Source organism: Ranitomeya variabilis, chromosome 6 (assembly GCF_051348905.1).
Source record: "Ranitomeya variabilis isolate aRanVar5 chromosome 6, aRanVar5.hap1, whole genome shotgun sequence".
Lineage (NCBI taxonomy): Eukaryota > Metazoa > Chordata > Amphibia > Anura > Dendrobatidae > Ranitomeya > Ranitomeya variabilis.
Window position 1 is genome coordinate 65,652,788 of NC_135237.1, and position 11,951 is coordinate 65,664,738.

Genomic DNA, 11,951 nt, shown 5'->3' on the forward strand with positions numbered 1-11,951 from the left:
TGGAATTGCTTTTTTTCACTATTTTACCTCTCTTAGAATGTTTTTTCCTGATTTCTTGTTCATTATTTGGTAAAGTGAATGGTCATTAAAAACTACAATTCGTCCTGCAAAAAAGTCATATGACTATGTAGACTGGAAAAATAAAATGATGGTTCTTGAAAAAAAGAGAAGGAAAAAACAAAAGTGGTTAAAATTTAGTTAGTGGGTGATCAGTGTGAAAGGGATATTTATGACTATGGAGATGTGAATGGGGGCGTTGGGAGATAGCTGTCAGCCAAAGACCGCTATGACAGCCAGGGGTCTGTTGAAGTCCTGCATGCCTATCATTACTGAGCTTCCTTGAGACCCTGACTCTGGCTTGGCTTCACAGGAGAGAGTGATTTTACACAAGCGATCAATCGCAGCTTCAAGTCCCCTAAGGGGACTTAGGGTACTGTCACACAGTGGCACTTTGATCGCTCCGACGGCACGATCCGTGACGTTGCAGCGTCGCTTGATTATCGCTCCAGCGTCGTAGACTGCGGTCACACTTCGCAATGCACGGCGCTGGAGCGATAATTTCATGACGTAGTTGCGATGTAGAAGTCATACGGGACATTGGGAATATCGTGCATACCTTTGTTACACGCTGCGATCATGCCGCCACAGCGGGACACTTGACGACGAAATAAAGTTTCAAACGATCTGCTACGACGTACGATTCTCAGCGGAGTCCCTGATCGCAGTAGCGTGTCAGACACAGCGATATCGTAACTATATCGCTGGAACGTCACGGATCGTGCCGTTGTAGCGACCAAAGTGCCACTGTGTGACAGTACCCTAAAGCCTGTTTCACACGTCAGTGGCTGCGGTACGTGTGGTGACAGTTTTCTCACGTACCGGAGACACTGACTCACGTAGACACATTAAAATCAATGTGTCTGCACATGTCAGCGTGTTTTCACGGACCGTGTGTCCGTTTGAAAAACACAGACATGTCAGTGTTCGTGGGAGCGCACGGATCACACGGACCCATTAAAGTCAATGGGTCCGTGTAAAACACGTATCGCACACGGATGCTGTCTGTGTGCAGTCCGTGTGCCGTACAGGAGACAGCGCTACAGTAAGCGCTGTCCCCCCAGCGTGGTGCTGAAGCCGCTATTCATTTCTTCTCTCCAGCAGCGTTCGCTGGAGAGAAGGAATGAAAAATCATTGTTTTTCTATTTTTTTTGCGGTTGAAATAAAGTTCCCGGTAACCAACCCCCTCCCACCCCCTGTGCGCCCGCCCGCTGGAAATAAAATACCCAGTTCGCTCGATGCTTCCTCTCAGTGCCGCAGCTTGTCCTGTATGAGCGGTCACGTGGTACCGCTCATTACAGTGATGAATATGTGGCTCCACCCCTATGGGAGGTGGAGCCGTATATTAATCACTGTAATGAGTGGTACCACATGACCGCTCATACAGGACAAGCTGCGGCGCTGAGAGGAAGCATCAAGGGAGCTGGGTGAGTATTTTATTTCCAGCGGGTGGGCACACGGGGTGGGAGGGGGTTGGTTACCAGGAACTTTAAAAAATAAAAAAAACTCAATGATTTTTCATTCCTTCTCTCCAGCGAACGCTGCTGGAGAGAAGAAATGAATGGCGGCTTCAGCACCCAAAGCAGGGGACAGCGCTAACTGTAGCGCTGTCTCCTGCATGGTCCGTGTGGTACCCGGGCGGCACACAGCTGCCGCACGTGTGCCACACTGATGTGCCACGTGAGCACACGGACAACTCCGGTACCGATTTTTCCGGTACCGGAATTATCTGGACGTGTGAGACTGGCCTAACGTTCAGTGAAAAGAAAAAAAAATAGTTTAAAAAAAATATCAAAACTATAAAAAAAAGTTTAAATCACCCTCTTTTCCCCCATTAAAAATAAAGAAAATAAAAAAAACATGTGGTATTGCCGCATTCAGAGAAGTCTATCAAAATATAAAAATAATTAACTCATTCATTAAGCACCAAAATTCAAAAAAGCCAAAATTGCGTTTTTTTTCGGTCACTGCAATACCACAAAAAATATTGTTGTCATATTTATCCCAAAATGATATAAATAAAAACGTTGTTTTGCCCCACAAAAAAAACACAGCTCCTTCGACCGAAAAATGAAAATGTTACAAGTCTTGGAAAATGGCCACACAACCTCAAATATTTTTTAAACTTCTGATTTTTTTTTAGACCACTAAATTAATTTAAAACACCGAAATTGTACTTATGAGGAGAATAATATTGCAAGTTCATTTTTACCACACAATGTATGTCGTAAAAACTATTCGCAAAAAACAATGTCAGAATTGCTTTTTTTTCACAATTTCACCACACTTGGAATTGTTTTCCTGTTTTACCATTATGTGGTTAAATGAATGGTGTCATTCAAAAGTATAATCTTCCTACAAATAAACCAAGTTCTCATGTATGTCTATGTGGACAGAAAGATCAAAAAGTTATGGCTCTGGGAAGACGGGAGGAAAAAAACTAAAACGCAAAAATGGAACTTAGCTGCATTGGGAAGGGGTTAAACAAGCGCTACTTTGCTTCTGGTTTGCGAGTGTAAGTGGACCCTTAGTTCAGATGCAAAATAAAAACATTAGTCAAAAAGTACAGAAGTTGCTGACACCACCATGAAGACACAGTACTATTGATTGCACCAGTGAATTGTAAACATCTTTAATTGATTCAATTATTTACTTTGTTGCTCCCAATTAGACATTAATAAATAAACTCCGATGCAAAATGTATTATATTTCCCACCTTTTTTTTTTTGTTTTTACAGATTGTTTACCGCCAACATTTACAACGATTATTTAAAAGAAACTTCATGACAAAACAATAATTGGTAATTAAGATAAAAGTGGTATCTCACCAGACACCGCAATAATACTGATTAACCATAGATCAAGGGTTGTCCTCTGTGGGCCCTCCGCTTTATTTCCTCTCTAATTTAATTATTTCTAGTTTGACAGCCCTGTGTTCATCGAGTAGATCTTTAACTAGCTGTTATTATGGTGACTGCTCTCCTAATTGTGCTGTTGTCAGGATCAATAATTCACGATGATCTGCTGAAGCTAATGAGTTTGTCCAATTACAGGATCTGAGCATGGCTGGGTTTAAGCACAGTGTGAAGGGCTGAGCTAATTTAGATGATTGCAGGGCAAAGGTGTGGTTGCAATCTATAAGCTAATTCAATATACTCCTCGGATAATGAGAAATATGTAAGAAATGTCACCACTCAAGCCAGGACCACCATCCCCACCTCTCCCCGTATAACTATTACATTCAGGTTCATTTTCAGCAATTATTCACTAAAAGTGCATAAAGGATTGTAAAGAAAAGGGGTGCCCTATGAACCCGCAAAGACAATACCTTCTTTGATTGTAGTTGTCCAAGCTGATCAACATGGGTACAGCCCCTGGAAATCGGCCATTGTGTCAGACAGCCGTATAACACGGGCAATGATCGCATCGCAGTGCTCGGACTGGCCGTCGGCTCTCCTGACCAGAGCGTGACAGCTGCACAGAAATACGTGCCGCCGGCCAGTCCGAGCACTGCGATGCGATCATTGCCGTGTTATATGTCCGTCTGACTGCACCCTTACTTTGTATTATATCGTCTGGCTAAAGCCAGTTGTACGTACGACAGTCATGGTCCAGGAAGAGACTATGTTGTCCAGACCAGCCATTGATCTTCTGAACCAAACTCATGAATATATGAGACTTCTCTACATAAACAAACATCCCCAAAAATAAACATATATACGGTAACACCGCATCTATAGTGACCCTTATTCTGAAATGATATCATTATTTACTGAACGCTCATGAAAAAATGCCAGAATTGCTGTTTTTTGTTGTTCATCCCTCCTACCAAAAAATAGAATAAAATGAGCCAAAATGTTCCTACAATTGGTACCAATGAAAACTCCAGATTCTCTTAAAAAAAAAACTGAAGCCTCGCACAGCTCTGTCTTTGGAAAAATTAAAAAAAGTTATGGGTCTCATAATATTGTGACAAAAAAAGTTAAAAAATATATACAGTATATTTGTCATTGTTGACTTGCAGGGTAAGGGTACCGTCTCACATAACGATTTACCAACGATCACGACCAGCGATACGACCTGGCCGTGATCGTTGGTAAGTCGTTGTATGGTCGCTGGGGAGCTGTCACACAGACCGCTCTCCAGCGACCAACGATGCCGAGGTTCGCTGGTAACCAGGGTAAACATCGGGTTACTAAGCGCAGGGCCACGCTTAGTAACCCGATGTTTACCGTGGTTACCAGCGTAAAAGTAAAAAAAAACAAACCGTACATACTCACCATCTGATGTCCGTCAGGTCCCTTGCCGTCCGCTTCCCGCTCTGACTGAGTGCCGCCGTACAGTGAGAGCAGAGCGCAGCGGTGACGTCACTGCTGTGCTGTGCTCTCACTTTCAGGCCGGCAGACAGTCAGAGCGGGAAGCGGACGGCAAGGGACCTGACGGACATCAGATGGTGAGTATGTACGTTTTTTTTTTTTTTACTTTTACGCTGGTAACCACGGTAAACATCGGGTTACTAAGCGCGGCCCTGCGCTTAGTAACCCGATGTTTACCCTGGTTACCAGCGAACGCATCGCTGGATCGCTGTCACACACAACGATCCAGCGATGACAGCGGGAGATCCAGCGACGAAAGAAAGTTTCAAACGATCTGCTACGACGTACGATTCTCAGCAGGGTCCCTGATCGCAGTAGCGTGTCAGACACTGCGAGATCGTAACTATATCGCTAGAACGTCACGAATCGTGCCGTCGTAGCGATGAAAATGCCACTGTGTGACGGTACCCTAAAGTTGACATGCCAATTAGTCTGAAATGTGAACAATGTAAAAAAAATCCAGAATTGATTGTCTATTTGTTTGTTTTTTTGTTAATTCCACCTCCCGATGAGATTTAAAAAAGGCTGTTCAAAAAGTAGCATGTCTCCAAAAATAGTACCAATGAAAATTACATATTCAATAGGCGCCCAGCGGTCCTTAAGATCAGGATTTGCAGCACAGTCTTGAATGGAGCAAAGGTGGGCATGCTCAATATCTACTCCGATCTCTAAGGAACGGCCAGAGAAAGCCACGCACTGCACTATACTCATATTATAGTGCCGAAGACCATTCATTTTATTGGTAGTGCTGAAGACCAACCAGTGGTCCTACTAAGAATGAATGGAGCAGCAGTGCGCATGATCAACCCCCCTCCATTCACACAGAGCTCTGGAATCCTCATGCTCTAGATCGTGGGGGACCCCAATGGTAGGATCTATATTGATCAAGAAGTTATCCCCTTTTACATGGATAGGGGATAACTTTTAAACGTAAGACTATTCCTTTAATTACAGGGCACTGTACGTACGAAAACAGGGTTTTTCAGTAACAATCATTTGGCATTACATTGCAAGGTAGCACTGTGGCTCAGTGGTTAGCACTGCAGCCCTTCAGCTCTGGCGTCCTGGGTTCAAATCCCACCAAGCACAACATCTGCATGGAGTTTGTATGTTCTCCCTGTGTTTGCGTGGGTTTCCTCCAGGTTCTCTGGTTTACTCCCACACTTCAAAGACCCTACTAATAGGGAATGTAGATAGTGAGCCCCAATGGGGACAGTGATGATAATGTATGTAAAGCCCTATATAAGCAAAATAAAAAAGGTGCAAAATAAATGTAACTAAACACAAGTGACAGATACAATAAGAGTAAGGAACCTGACTGCTAGGATTTGAAGTCTACAAGGGAAGGATGTAGTAAGTGAAGGTAAAAGATGCAGATTTGGCAGAAGAGGTAGATTTTCAGGTTGTAATTTCTGATAGGGGAGAGGCTGATAGATTGGGGTAACAAGTTCCAAAGTTTGGGAGAAATCTTGGAGACAGTTGTGTGGGGAGCAGAGAAGATCTTGTTAGGACCAGAGATGATGTGGAAAGGTAGAGGGAAATTAGTACAGAAATATATGAAGGGGCAAGTTATGGTTGGCCTTAAAAACACAAAGGTGTTTTGTCAAGATTTCATGAAAAAATGTGCCCTATAAATATTGCTAACTTGTACTACTTTATTTCCGGGATCAGGGATCCTGGTCTACAGGGGTTATAGTAGAAGCAAGTCTATATACTTTCAACGGAGTGCTCCATTACCAATGTTCAAGTAGTTGTTCCCCGAGCACCTCTAATCATTGCTACAGCGATAACATGATTTTCCAAAAAATAACCACTGCAGCCAATCACTGGTAGCAGCCATCACATACTGTTGCAACCGGAGGAGATTTTCTAAGCTGGAAAAAACTTTCATTAGATGTACTTTAAGGGTATGTGCACACATTCAGGTTTTTTCGCGTTTTTTTCGTGATAAAAATGCTATAAAAACTCATTAAAAATGCATACATTATGCATCCTATCATTTAGAATGCATTCTGCATGTTTTGTGCACATGATGCGTTTTTTTCCGCGAAAAAAGCGCATCGCGGTAAAAAAAGCAGCATGTTCATTAATTTTGCGGAGTTTCCTCGTTTTTCCCGCTATTCTATGCATTGGGAAAAAACGCTAAAAAAAACGCACAGACTTCCGGGGGCGGAGCCAACTAAGATGGCCGCGTTTTAACAGCGCTCCCTGTCAACGCAAGATCTATCCGGAGCCATCCTTGCATATAGCCCTCGTGTGCTGGCTGATTACGCTGGAGGCGATTCTCCGGGAGGAGAGGATTGCAGGGATCGACGCATTTTCTTACCCGGGAGTCCCTGCCGTTTGCTGTCCTCGCTGGCAGGTGAGGCCTAACCTGTGCCCTGAAGGTGGACCACGAGGAGCCGTGGCAAAGAACAGCCGCCCTGATCACTTTACTAAAGGTGTCCGGCGATACCGGACCGGAAGATAGGATCCGAGATGCAGGAGTGACCCTGTTCTGGTGGCAGCTGGAGGGTGAAGGAGGGAGTCGCGGAGGGGCTGCGGTTCCACGGAGGGAAGTACAGGAGTTGGAAGGCATGAGGGTGCTGCGCCTGATTACCGCACTTACCAGAAGGATCCGGCTAGCCTGAGACGAGTCCACGGGAGCAGAGCATCTGACGGGCGAGGCGGCAGTTGGGGGCTCAGACCGGAGACGCAGGAACATCGCGGTGAGGAAGTAGAGGTGCCTTCCCGCCATCTCTGGCCTTAGTGAGTACTTGGATCTTTGGCCCTCTCATTTGGCAGACGTTACCGAAGGTGGTCGGGTGGCTGTCAGGGCAGAGACCCTTGCTGGCTGCTGGTGGTGTGGCTCACAGACCCCACTGTTATTGTTGAGACTCTGACCCAGCCTGAAGTGAACTCTTTTTGGAACTTCCCTGGTGAGAGGACAAGGACTTCCTAAGTTTTGGGAAGCGCAGGCAGAGTTAATTTTATTATTATTGTACTTCTGTTTTTAATTTTTATTTTTCTTTTCTTTTTCTCTTCAAACTTATTTGGTTTTAATTTTCCTCCCCTCACAACTTCTTTTTTGGGGGACTTTTTGGAGCGGGGCTTTGAGGGGAAGGGAGAGGAAGGAACAACCCTTCAATACCCCGTAATATGGCAGATTAGAAGGAAAAGCAGGAGGTTATTGACTGTTAGCTCATAATTAATTTTGCTTTTCCCTTCTTTTCCTTGCTATGGACAATGCTTGGAGCCACTCTTTTGAGAATTGCTACCAATTAACGCCACCTAGTGGTGCTACAGATCTTTGTCATTATATTGCACAAATTTATTGCGCCTAATGTTTTTTTTTCCTTCTTCTTTTGGTCATAATATGCATACCTGATAACATTTGCTATTCTGCCCATAGTCTTAGACTGTTTACATTTGCTGAGACTTTTTAGATACTATTTTATTAGACTCATAATCTTCATTCTTACTGTGGTCTTACACTTTCACGGATTTTGGACCTCAATCTCACAAGTCTGGGTGATAGTGAGGGCGGAGAATAGTGGGTCCAAAACTAAAGTCAACTACTGGGGCCCTGGGTGGAGGGGAGGCCTTTGTGCTACAACATCATGGAAAAATACTTGGAAAAAACACAGGCTTCCTCACAGAAAGAGTCTACATCCAGACGCACTAAACATAAGAATAAGAGTAGAAGGGAGGGTGGATCTTCAGCTGGGGGGTCTCTGGATCGGTTGTGGCCGGGTGAGGGGTCGCAGGACACATCTGACTCACAGCTCACACATGAACCTCATACTGCTACGGCTCAAGCAGTATCAAATATTCTTCTCCCATATTTTGACAAAAAATTTGAAACTTGGAATAAGGCCCTAGAGGCAACAGTGACTGCTGTGTCGGCAAATACAACTCGGATTACTGAAGCTGAGCAGCGGATTAGTGATATGGAGGACACTGTAGTGAATACCCAAACCACGGTGGAGGCACAAAAGATTCTCATTGGTTCTTTGTTAGATAAGGTTGAGGACCTGGAGAATCGTAGTAGGAGATCCAACCTTAGGTTTATTGGCATTCCTGAGAGTTGCAAGGGTGCGGATCTTATTCGGTTCTTAACGGTGGATCTGATGGAGGCCCTCCGGTTGGATACTGGTTCTTCTAGACAAATTGAGAGGGCACACCGGGTGGGACCAGAGAGGAGGGAGTCTGGTGCGAGACCTCGCCCGGTCATTACTAAATATTTTCACTATCATGACAAGGAGAGAGTTCTGGCAGCAGCCAGAAACCTTAGAGATGTTACTATTCAAGGGTCAAAGATCTTGGTGTTTCAGGATTTCTCAGCAGCTGTTTCTCGGAGGAGAAAAGAGTTTGGCCCGGTCTGTCGGTTCCTCATTGATCAAGGGGTCCGTTTTGCTCTGGCTTACCCGGCTAGGCTACGAGTAACATTGGGTACAGAGACAAAGTTGTTTGATGACCCTAAGATTGCTTTAGATCAGCTAAGACGAGACCTTGTTCCCCCAGACACTTGAAAGCACATTTTCACATCTAGGGTGAAACTAGATATGAAACTAATAGTTCCTTCTTTAAATAAGTTAAAATGGCAAGAAATGTGAGTTATATAGTGATATTGACTATACTATGGTTAAAATTAATCTTGTATGATAATAAGAAATTGGTTGTTGTATTTTTGCAGAAGTGTATTGTTGCTAATGATGTCACACACTTATCTACTTCAGAGGGTTGCGGAGCAGCTGGGACTCCGAGACCCTATGTGCTCTTATACATTGAAAAGGCTTTGCCTCTTTGTCACTTCTATCCTCCATGATGACAACTTCGTATACGCCTGGCCGAAAAGAGACAGGTAATCCTTTAAAAATCTTATCATGGAACGTAGCGGGCCTCAACTCACCGGTAAAACGGCGTCGGGTACTACAAGCACTCAAACGAGCTAAGCCCGATGTTATGTTTCTACAAGAAACCCATTGGTCACATAGGGACACATTACATTTGAAGGATAACTGGTTGGGTAAGACCTATGCTACCACATACTCTTCGAAAAAGCGGGGAGTGGCCATAGTCTTTGCTAGACATTTGCGGGTGACCGCAGGGGACGTGGTGACTGACCCTCAGAGCAGGTTCCTTCTCATGAAAGTGACTATTGAAGATACCCCTTACTCGTTGTTAAACATCTATGCCCCTAATGCCGATAATGCCGCCTTTTTTGCATCTGTCTCTCAGATGATTTTAACAATGGACTTGCCTAACTTAGTGGTGGGGGGAGACCTTAACGCTGTGTTAGATCCGCAATTAGATAGGTCTGCGACCTTGCCTGCTCCTTACTTTGGACCGGGACCGGGCTTGACTAATCTCATGCGTGACACTCCTGTGGTAGATATATGGCGAGTGCTACACCCGACGGAAAGGGATTACACTTGCATTTCTAAGGCACATAAATCCCTTTCACGTATTGACATGTTTCTGGTAGGAGAGTCTCTTGTGTCGGAGGTGATGGAAGCAGCTATAGGGGATGCTGGGATTTCTGATCATACTCCTATTACTTTACTCCTTCGTTGTGGTCGTGATCCGCGTCCGCCGGGCTCATGGAGATTCCCAGCCTACTTGTCTAAAAGCGGAGAGTTTGAGTCATTCCTCAAACAAGAGTGGGGTAATTTTGTGGATGATAATATACAGCACTGGGATGACTCTGTACTCATGTGGGAGACGGGCAAGGCAGTCATGAGGGGGAGAATTATTGCATATGTGGCAGGGAAAAAGCGTAAAGCGGGACAGGAAACGAGAGACCTCCAGGGTTTGGCCATATTGGCCTATAGACGGTATCTGGGATCTAATGATCCAGAGGATTGGTCACAATGGCAAGATGCTTTATCGTTATTAAATGCACACTTGACTAAGATAGCCCAACAGAAAGTAGACTTTACTAGACAACATTTCTTTAGATGGGGTAACAAAATAGGAACCTTACTGGCTAGGTTGGCAAATCCAAAAGGTCCTAGACAGAAAATTCCGCTTTTAGTGGACCCCATATCAGGATCCCACCTGACTACTAGCTCAGACATATTACAGGCGGTTCATGCTCATTATACGGCTCTCTACTCCACACGGGGAGGGGACGTCTCTTCCATAGCACATTCTTTAAATTCTTTGCAATTACCCAGGTTGACAGACTCTCAGCGTGCTTCTCTGGAGGTGCCTATCACACTAATGGAAATAAGTTCTGCTATTAAAGCATTGGCAAATGGTAAGTCACCAGGACCGGATGGTTTGCCTGCAGAATATTATAAATTGCTCTCTCCTGATATAGTTCCTCTCCTCAAGGATCTATTCAATCATTATTTGTATGGGGGTGCATCCCCAACTTCTTTTAATTCTGCATTGACTTCCCTAATTTTAAAGCCAGGAAGGAGCCCAACACAGATAACATCATACAGGCCCATATCCTTGTTAAATCTGGATTATAAATTGTTGGCAAAGATTATGGCTAATAGAATACAGACGTTTCTCACTGAGATTTTGTCGCCTCACCAATATGGTTTTACTCGTAACAGACACTCGACTATAGCGATTCGAACGGCCATTGCTGCCACCATAGTTTCAGCTAGAAATAAGAACTCTCCCAACATTTTGCTGAGTCTGGACGCAGAGGCTGCATTTGATAGTGTTGAGTGGCATTGGATACATGCGGTGTTAGAAAAGCAGGGATTTGGCGAGAGATTTGCGACACTGATCAGATTATTGTATAATTCACCTACGTCCAAAATCATAGTTAATCAACAACTAACAGAGGGGGTGGAACTAACTAGAGGCACCCGTCAGGGTTGCCCACTTTCCCCTATTTTATTCAACCTCGCCCTTGATCCTCTTATACGTGCTTTGGAGTCCTTGACATTGTTTAAAGGGATACGGGTAGGGAGATTGTGCCTTAAGCTCACGGCATTTGCTGATGACATCTTGCTATACATTGCTAACCCAGAGGAGGCCCTCCCTGAAATTATGGCCCTTATGAATAAAATGGGGACTATGTCTGGTTATTCGATTAATCCAACTAAATCTAAGGCACTTAATTTACGTGCCGCGCGCAAGCCACCATGGGCAGGATTGTATACCTTCGAATGGTGTAGGGAAGCTTTGCCTTATTTGGGGGTGCTCATAACGAGGAACCCTCATGATCTCCAGAGAAGTAACCTCTTTCCTCTTATCCAAAAAATTAAACGGGAACTAGAAGGATGGCAGCATTTAACGCTTACATACTTAGGTCGGGCATATTTGTTAAAAATGGTGGTTGTTCCGCAGATTTTATATTTCTTACAGTCTCTTCCAATATTGCTTTCCTCTAGTGACTTGCGGCTAATTAATGGTATGTTTCGTACTTTCATTTGGGGAAAGAAGCATCATGCTATTAGCATGGTTATATTGGAACAGCGCATATTGAACGGAGGCATTAATTTTCCAAATTTGGAGAATTATAACTTAGCGGCGTTGCTTCGTTATCTCAAAGACTGGATTCAAGACACTTCT